Genomic DNA, 9,480 nt, shown 5'->3' with positions numbered 1-9,480 from the left:
ACAAATCACACAATCACAGAGTTTGGATTTGTTTAGTGCATGGTACAGTGCTCTCTGGGTGTGTTGTGTGCCTTTGTTGGGAAGACTAGAGCACCTAAGACTATAGGTTCACATAAAGGATAAACAAAATAAAGCTACTGCATAAGAAAAACAAACAAACAAATACCAAACAACAAATGCATAGATATGATACCTATACAAATGTGCCTGTATTAGTTTTCTGTTTTGTATGTCTTGCACAGATACTTTATCTGGTTAAAATTAAACAGGAATCAAAGACAAATATTCCATCCATGTAACGGTACTGTGGTGTAACATGTTAATGTCAGTGTTTCAGGCTGATACTATGGTACAATTACTGTTTTATCACTCACAGGTGCAATCCAGCTGCCAAAACTAATACAGACCACTTACACAGATTCTGACCCCCTACTTCAGTCAGAGGTTCTGATGCTCTTTTATGAACAAATATGAATCATCTGAGCATAATTCTAACAACACTGTCAGTGCACATTAATATAACTTCTCTCTTTGGTGGTAACACAGTCATGATTTTGAAAGACTAATGTTAAGATATGCTTTTAGTATTATGATGTGTATATATGGTGAAGAACTACCATATTCATTAGGTCATTATAAGTATGATGGTAATGAATGATTGCATTTTATGTATAAGAGTAAAATTGTACATTTTATTTTAAAGTAACTGTTCTGGATTTAAACTAATTGCTGTTGCTTAAATTTTATGCCTTTTTATAGTTAAGAAAGTCTTCATGGTCTGTAGTGAGGGTAAACAACCTCAGTGATTTGTGTCCAATCCTCATGCCCCAGTGGGCTTTTTCTCCTCTGGACCACTTACTCTGAGGCTTACATGAGGCTGAAATAGCAAAACAGTATTACATTTCTGGAAAATTATACTAACAAAGGTAGTGGATGAAAATACTAGCAACATTCTTATGGACCTGACAAAAATGTGAAACATTGGAATTAGACAATGAACAACTAAGTATTTCTGAGGCGGAAGACAAAGAATTGAAACATTCCTTTGAGTTAAAAGAGTTAAAGCTCTTACTAAATTTCAAGACTATTAGAAAACATAAAACTGAATGCAGGATACTGAATGCAGCTTATGTTGCTTTGTTTATTTTATACTAAAGAATATTCACTCAAGTGGCTAAGTGAGTCTTAGGCTTTTTCTTATGCCTATATAGGTAAGACATGATACTAACAAGCCTTCTCAATGTTTTGATCGTTTTATAGGAGTAAAAATGGAGAACACACAGTATTTTATAACCTATAATAAACCTTTATTATGTTTGTTTTGTGCTGAAATTCTGAGAGAAAACTGAAGATAAAAAAATTTTGACTGAATTTTAAATATTTATATTAAAAAATAAGTACTTAGGAGAGAAAGATAATCCAATCTATTATTATTATTATTATTATTATTTATTTTTTTATTTCCAAAGATCTAGTAATTGAAAATCATTATTTAGTATGAATAGGATTTTGGAAATATGTTGCGACTAGAAGAGACTCATTCATCAATCTGATTCAAAGCCCAGCTGGACAGTATTTAAGTAATCAAATTCTGATTGCCTGTGTACTGGGTTACATAAGAAAAGTCACTTAGACAGATTTGAGATTAACCATGATACAATGAGGATTTCAGGATGGTATCCCAAGAGAGCATTTTGCATGCATCTTTCTCTCTCTCTCTCTATTTTTTTTTCCCCTACTGTGAATTAATAATGTATTTATGTACCCATGCTTTGGAAAATGCTTTTTTATTTACTGATTTTCTTTTAACGCTTTTCTATTTATTTTCATTATGTAGGTGTTTATAACCTATGTTTATAAGCTGTGCATTTTATCTGTTTTTACAATTTTTTGTTTAATTCCCTGCTAGTAGAATGATTTTGGTACACAAAATAATTTTACTTCAGTTTACTGACCCTACTTTGAATCTTCTTATTTTTCCTTTTTGTGCATTTGCCTGTAATTGACAAGCTTTTTGCAAGGAACCAGGTATTCCCTAGCTAACTGGCCTTTGTGAAGAAGATTCTTGAAGGCAATCAAAAAACTAAAATACCACATTTTCTTAGCTTGTAATTCCTAATAAATCAGTATCAGACAAATATTTGTATGTTAAAGGCTAAACACTTTAAGCCTTTTGACAGTAATTGAGTGTATTTTCAAGAGTGGTTTAATTTTGATAGGGATTCTTTCCATATTATTACCATTTGCCTCAGACAGTGAATATTTCATAATACTGACTGTTACTGCACAGTTGGCACAAGTAAATATACAACAGTCAAATCTAGTTTAAAGGCCTCCAGCTGCAACTTTATTAAGAAATACCATTCCATAAATAAAGTTAATGTTTAGTCAATGGCTTTATATCCATGGTGGCAACATTCGTACACTCATCATCAGAACTGCAATAGCTGAACCGTAAGTATCCCATTAGTGCAAGGCCCTAAAGAAGGATCAGATGCTCTTGATTAAGATGTCTCCATAATAAATCTGAGAATAGCTGTTCATGTCCTTAACATTTATCTAGGCATGGCAGCACCTTTTTTATTTAGAACTATGAGATAAAATGCACCAAATATAGCAGTAATAAGCAGTATAGTCATCCATATCATGAATTGGCCATGTTATTTCTGATGGAACTCCTGACTGAAATTTTTACTGTTATTCAACTTTTATTTGCTTTCTGAACACTTGTCAATATTTCCAATAATACATTTGGAAAATCTTGATCCCAGATCAGTTTCAAATATTCATTATTTATACAGCCAAATTGCCTAAGTTTCTTCCCAATAAATAAATAAATAAATAAATAAATAAATAAATCCTCCCTGGAATCAATCATAGTTCCCCTGTTTGGACATTTAAGATTCAACATTTTTGACTATTACATGGTTAAAACAAAATCTTTATGCTACTGGTATGGTAGATTTCAGATTCCAAATAGTATTTCTAGTTAATTTTAGGCCTTGCAGACCTGCAATTTCAAACTTAAGTTTTTCTGAGTAGAAGCATTTGGAATATTTATACGAACATTGCATATAGATAAGTTTCACATTTGTTGTGCTTATACACCTGTACCAACAGGAAAGAGCCTTAGGAAGTTCCCAAGCTTTTGAACATTTATACCTCCTGAATTCATGAAGATCTTAAGATATGTACATTAGACATCTTAATATAAACATAACATGTGGCCAAATCACTTGTGAATAAAGTGCCAATTCTCAAGTCTGGTTAAAATTTCGTCCTTCTGAACTATTGCAGTCCTGAAATGGAATGTTGAAATTCTACACAAAAAATACGTGTTATTGCAACACCATCAAGAACTCAGATGTAGGAACACTGATGTTAATATTGATAGACTACCATCTAATTCTTATTATTTGAGTCCAATTTAAAAATAAGATAATAAAATAAAATAAAATAAAATATAAATAAAGAGACAACATAATATTTGATAGAATGTCTTATGCAAACACTGCGTTTTAATACTTTACATTATAACCTTTTTATTTGAGTTGGTCTTTAAATGTCATTAAAATCTGTAAATCAATGCAAGCCTACATAATGGTTCAGGAATTATAAAGATATACATTTTGAAAGGGAGACCAATACACAGATATTGAATTGTGAATCATTTTAAACTTTCACATATGACCACATAAACATTAAATTATGCAAATTATAATTAAAAATATTAATTTAAAAAAATAAGAAAATTTGGTTACATCAGACTCAGATAAAATTAGGAAATAAAGACCTACAAAAGTGAATTTCCACATTTTTTTCACTATTTTTTCCTTTCTGTTTTTTATAGATGCTGCAATGTTCATGTCTTAACTCTGACTATTCTTAACAACAAATAGAAACCTCTGTGTGCATAAAAACCTGGTGTTTGACAATTCCTCTAACTGCCACTAATATCAAACAATATTTTTTCTTATTTTAGATCTCTGTCCTGAGATACAACAACAGGATGTGCCTTGGAGAAGAGTAAGGTTTTTTTTATTACTATTATTACTATAATAATAGTCGGATACTGTATCTTGATTTTCTTGATTTTTAAATGTCTCCATTATCCATGAATTTTAAAAATAGTAAACCTCTGCCACTGAGTGCTATTTACTATGTCCCACAATGTTTATTCAGGCTTCACATTGATTTCAGCAGGAGCTTTGCCTAATTAAAATTATTGTTCTGTGTGTATAAATACCAATATTAATTTTTTAGTAAGTTAATACCAAATATTTAAGCATCTATATTTCTCATGACCTCCTGAAATTGTATAAATGGGAAAACATCCTAGGTGGTTTTGTTGAAAAGTAACTTTCCTCTAGAAAAATATCCCCAAAGAAGATGAACTCTTCTCACAAACAAACAAATAATAAAAAAAAAAAAGTGGTGAAGTACACTTACTGGTGTTTTTTTCTTGATGTATATCTTCCATATTTAAAGACCATATGGAAAAGAGTTTGTATTTTTAGCTTACTTGCTAATCACTGAATATTATCTTTTTTTTTTTTTTTTTTTTTTTTTACAAGAAATGTCTCCCTTCTCTATACTATTTGGAAATATTTTGTTTGTTTACTTGCCTGCTCGCTTGCTTTAACTGTAGAAGAGGACATAAAAATAATACACAATTCATGTCACTCTTTCAAATATCATAATTAATGAGCTTTGAAACTGAAGTATTTTTCTTGTTTACCTTTTGTATTGTTTTCCCAATACTGGGAGAAATCTCAGTAAAAAACACGGTCAGAATCCAATCACCCAATCTCATAGCCTGGGCAGATATGAACATGCTAATATCTGTTAAATACTAGAAGCAGGCTAGAAGCAAAGTAGTATGTCAAGTCTCTGGTATGTTAAGAAGTTGTCATGGCATTGGTAGGGAAATATATCAACATTATTGTAATGTAAATAATACTGATTTCCAAGAGGTATGTTATGTTACAATGCTGGCTGCTAATCCTTATTTTTGTGTGTTAAAGATACCACAAAATGTGTTTGTATAGGAAAAGTAAAGTTACTATAACCCTCCAGTTGTAAAAGAATACATGAGCATGCTTGGAATTTTACTGTTGGTGTTATGAATTTAGGCCTTGGATTTTAGACCAAAGACTAACTCCAGTACTAAAAGAAACAAGTTCTCCAGCTAGGAGAATGAATTTTGTTTTACTGCACAGCAAAGGATGGTTGAAGGTATGAGCAATACTGGGAGTAGATCATCTGTGTCTGGCTCCAGAGAGAATCTTTAATTTTTCCTTTCCCCAAACATAAAAGCAATCTCCTACAGACACTGAAATCACTTGAGGTATATCTTCAATTTCATTTCAGTTGTCACAGTTCCTTTCCATTCTACAGAGTGGTATTAATTTTTGCCACCTCACTGCTTGAACATAAAACTTTATTACCTCAATTAATGAGTTTCATTTTCCCTTTCCTTTGATGTGTTTTGTGAGAATACACTATCCTTCCAGTCAAATTTGCAGGGTACTCTAAGAGTCATTTGACATAAACCCTTAAGCTTTGAAGCTATGCTGCCTTCAGACCTAGTGAGAAATTGGTATTTTACTTGTTTCACAAATGTCTTTTTGTTCTGAAGATATTTACTATTCACAATCATATCCTGATAATGCCTCAAGATATTTTCAGTAGACAAGAAGGTATTAAGTTCTAATGGGAAGAAGGAAGCCAAAAAGCGAAAATGCAGTTTTCTTTCCTTTAAGTTATTACATTGCAGACATGAGATCATTCATAAACAAAATCTGAACAAAGCATTTAGAAGTCAGAAAGATAAACCTAAATGAAGACCTTTCCAGACGGAAGACTATATGGATACAGTTTACTTTAAACTGTTGCAAGTAACAGCTAAAAGACATTTCTGGCAATCTAAACGGAAAAAGGGAAACTGAACAGAAAAATGTGAGTGTTATGTCCTAAAAGCAGTATTTTGATTCAAATACCAAAGTGCAGTAGTATGCTTATGCATACCTTTTAACCAAATACGTGCTAAAATTGTATTAATTTGCATTCTTTTAACAATGACAAGTTATAAAGATATAAGCTTTAATCCCAATGACAGTGCTTATCAGAAAACAAAAGATGAATATCCAAAGCATACTAATGATAATGAAAAACTCTGACATAGTAGCCTATAAATTAATCTTTATTTTTTTTCTTAGCTTCTCTCATTCTGCAATAGGTGTGTGAGTTGTGAAACATGTTGGTTGGACTTTGAGGGGAGTGTGCCTGGGACTGCAAAGGTGCACCCACAGCAGCACTTCCAGTAACAAAGTCTTATTTTGTCAAAATGTTCCACTGTGCCCCGAGCAGTTGATACGAATGTCTCCAGAGATAGTGATCATAAAAATAGTGCCTGTGTTTATATTTGAACAAAACCTGCTGCTACAGTCTCACTTGTATAGTATCATAGTCCATACAGTAAAAAAAATTAAAAAATAATAAAAAAAAAATAAAAGTCCAGTAGTTTGCAGATTATTATTTCTAACCAGCAGAGTTGTCATTAGAATAAACATGCTGTTATACAAAATTTTTTTGAATGAACTGTTGTAAACAAATCTGCATTGCTCAGCAAAAAGTGTTGACAATCTATTTTAATTAACTAAAGAATATGACATTAGATGTGTCATCACGCTTCGGCATCTGTATCTTAAAATGAGCTAAAAAAATTTAAAAAGCTTTTTATGCTTTGAAGTGTTTTCATATATTACCTACATTTTGTCGTTGATATGCATGTATTGACATCATCGTATTCATAAGACATCCAGAAAAATTCTTTCAGACTGCTTCAACTGTTCAGTTCTTAACTGAGGTCCAGATTGTGTGCTTTTTGAGCAAATGGTTTCTTTGGGGCTCTTGAGATAAAGATATTTTTTTCAGTTCTGTCTCTCCACACACAGCAGAAAGCTTTCTATTATTTTGTTAAGACATTTAAAAATACATATATATTTTATTTGAATGCTCCTTAAATAAGCAGACTTAGCCTTTTTATTTACTACAGCCAAATTAGTAGAAAGATGTTAGTGATATTTCTAAGTGAAAATGACAACAGTTCAGTCTTAAATGTGCTAAAACCTCTTAGCTGTTTAGTAAAACAAATCTACATCCCACCTAAATATCATAGGAACAAAAGATGAGATAGGTATAAATAGGGAAATTTTATAGTCTTATACAATGGTTATGCAGCATATGGTTCAAATTAGCATAGCCCCACCCCAAAAAAAAAAAAAAAAATCCAGAAAACTTTTTACGACTATGTCTTTGACTAAATCACTTCTTTTTCCCCTTGAGTATTCTGAAGTGACTCTGAAACGCAAAACCTTAACACGTTATTCCTATTACATCTCAGAAGGTCCTGAAAAATTGTCAGTGGTTTTGTTTTACTTAATCCAACACACACACACACACAAACAAACAAACAAAAAAAACCAAACACTTATGTTAATTATAATGGCAAAAGAAAGGCTAATTAGTCTTTCAAAGACAAATCCTAAAGGTGATATGCCTTAGATAACTGTATCAGAGAACCTTACAGTTTTTGCATCAACTACTGGAAATCAACTGAACCAAAAATAAAATAATCATTTGATTTACATTTTGTGAAAAGAAAAAATAAGTCTCTTCTTGGGGAGATCTCCACCATCAGAATCCATCCAGTCATCTAGACTAGAATGAGTAAAATTTTCAATTTCAGTAAAAGTTTCAGTTTGCGGATAGGAACTTTCCTCTCTAAAGAAGCACAAACAGAAGACCTCAGGTGTATTAACCAATTGGCACAAGTTTCTAAATTCTTTGCAATGTATGGCAAGCAATGTAAGGCACACGGTTTTAGTATTATGGTGTTTTTGTGAACTTAACATGTTAAGAAGCCTATAGCAGCTAGGTTTTTCCCCTGGATATGAGGTTTTACTACTGCAACATTGTTAACATATTTCTTACATAGTTTATTTTTACATATGATCTGCTGATGTCCATGTAAAAATCCCAGATACTCACCCTTTTTTGAAATAGTGAACTTACTGAGTTCTTCATTTCCTCTGGAAAGTTTTGTTTGAAAGGTAGCAGTAAAACCAACTCAAAGGTATCTTCTAAAACTTACATGTCAGATGCTGCTAAAATTGTTATAAACATTGGTCAGTTTCTGCAGTAAAACATACATGTATTAATGTATTCTTTTTATGATTCTTTCTTGAAGGACTGCTTTCATTTTCCAATTTTTATAACATTGCATTGAATTCATAGCATTGTAGAAAAAAAAAAAGGCAAACAAAGAAAAAAAACAGTTAATTTGTGATTGGTCTTTTTGTTTCCTTATGCTGTTTTGATACTGAAGATGTTACAAGATTTTTTTTCATAAGACTGCTCACAGTATAGGCATATACAAAATAACATAAATATACATCACGGTCTGATGGCAATAATAGCAGTTCTGTATAGATCAACGTAGTTGATTCTCATGGTAAATTTCTGAAGGAACTTCACAAAGTAAAATTATTGTCCTCTAAGGGTAAATGTTATTTTCATTTGTAATGTATGAAGAAAAAGGTAACGATGAAGTGTGATACAATATTTTTCTTCTCTTGTATTTGATTCATATTTGAGTTGAAGGAATACCCTCAGATGCATGTCTACTGTTAAAGTGTAAGTCTTGTCTGCAGCAAAAATTCCTAGTTTTTCCCCCTTTCTTTTTTATTATTTAGAATGTTTTAGTCAAATGTTTTTTGACAGTCTTAATGCTAGGTAGGACCAAAAATTCAAATATATATAAAATTGATGATATAAAATGTGATATGAAATGATATAAAAGTCTCTCTGAATTTTGGATATGAGGACATCAAAAAAATATTATTATTTACATGGATTTTTTTTTCCCTGAAGAACTCAAAGGCAAAGTATCAAAGTAAAGGGAAAGCAATTAGAAATTTATCATGAAGAAAAGTATGGCAACAGTTTTTGCCCTTGTCTAAATAGTACTGTTTTAAATTCTTCCATTTTCTTAGTGTACATTTTCTTCATAGAAGCAAATAAGAAGAATAATATAACACTTTATTTATTTTGTGGTCTAAGCAGTTTTGCTAGCTTTTATCACAGTTTTTATTTTAGTGATTAAAAAAAGGCATTACAAACATTATACCTGGAACAATAATCACATAAAATTAATGTGATAGTTATCAGTAGATAAATTGTAGACATGCAGACTGGCATTTTGCCTCTGCCAAAGACATAAACATTTTATATTATGCAATATAGACAACAATATTACTTACCTACACTGCCAAATTTTGTCTGCTTGTTCTAACAATGTGGATCAGGCAGACAAATTATTTTTGTCTCTACCTCAGTGACGTTATGTTTACTTATAAGTAAGTAAAGTAGATTGTTTTGCCAGCTTTATATTGCTAAGGAAGATTTTTTTCAAACACT

Source organism: Cygnus atratus, chromosome Z, assembly GCF_013377495.2.
Source record: "Cygnus atratus isolate AKBS03 ecotype Queensland, Australia chromosome Z, CAtr_DNAZoo_HiC_assembly, whole genome shotgun sequence".
Classification (NCBI taxonomy): Eukaryota; Metazoa; Chordata; class Aves; order Anseriformes; family Anatidae; genus Cygnus; species Cygnus atratus.
The sequence above is the reverse complement of the archived record's forward strand: the minus strand, read 5'-3'. Positions refer to the sequence as shown.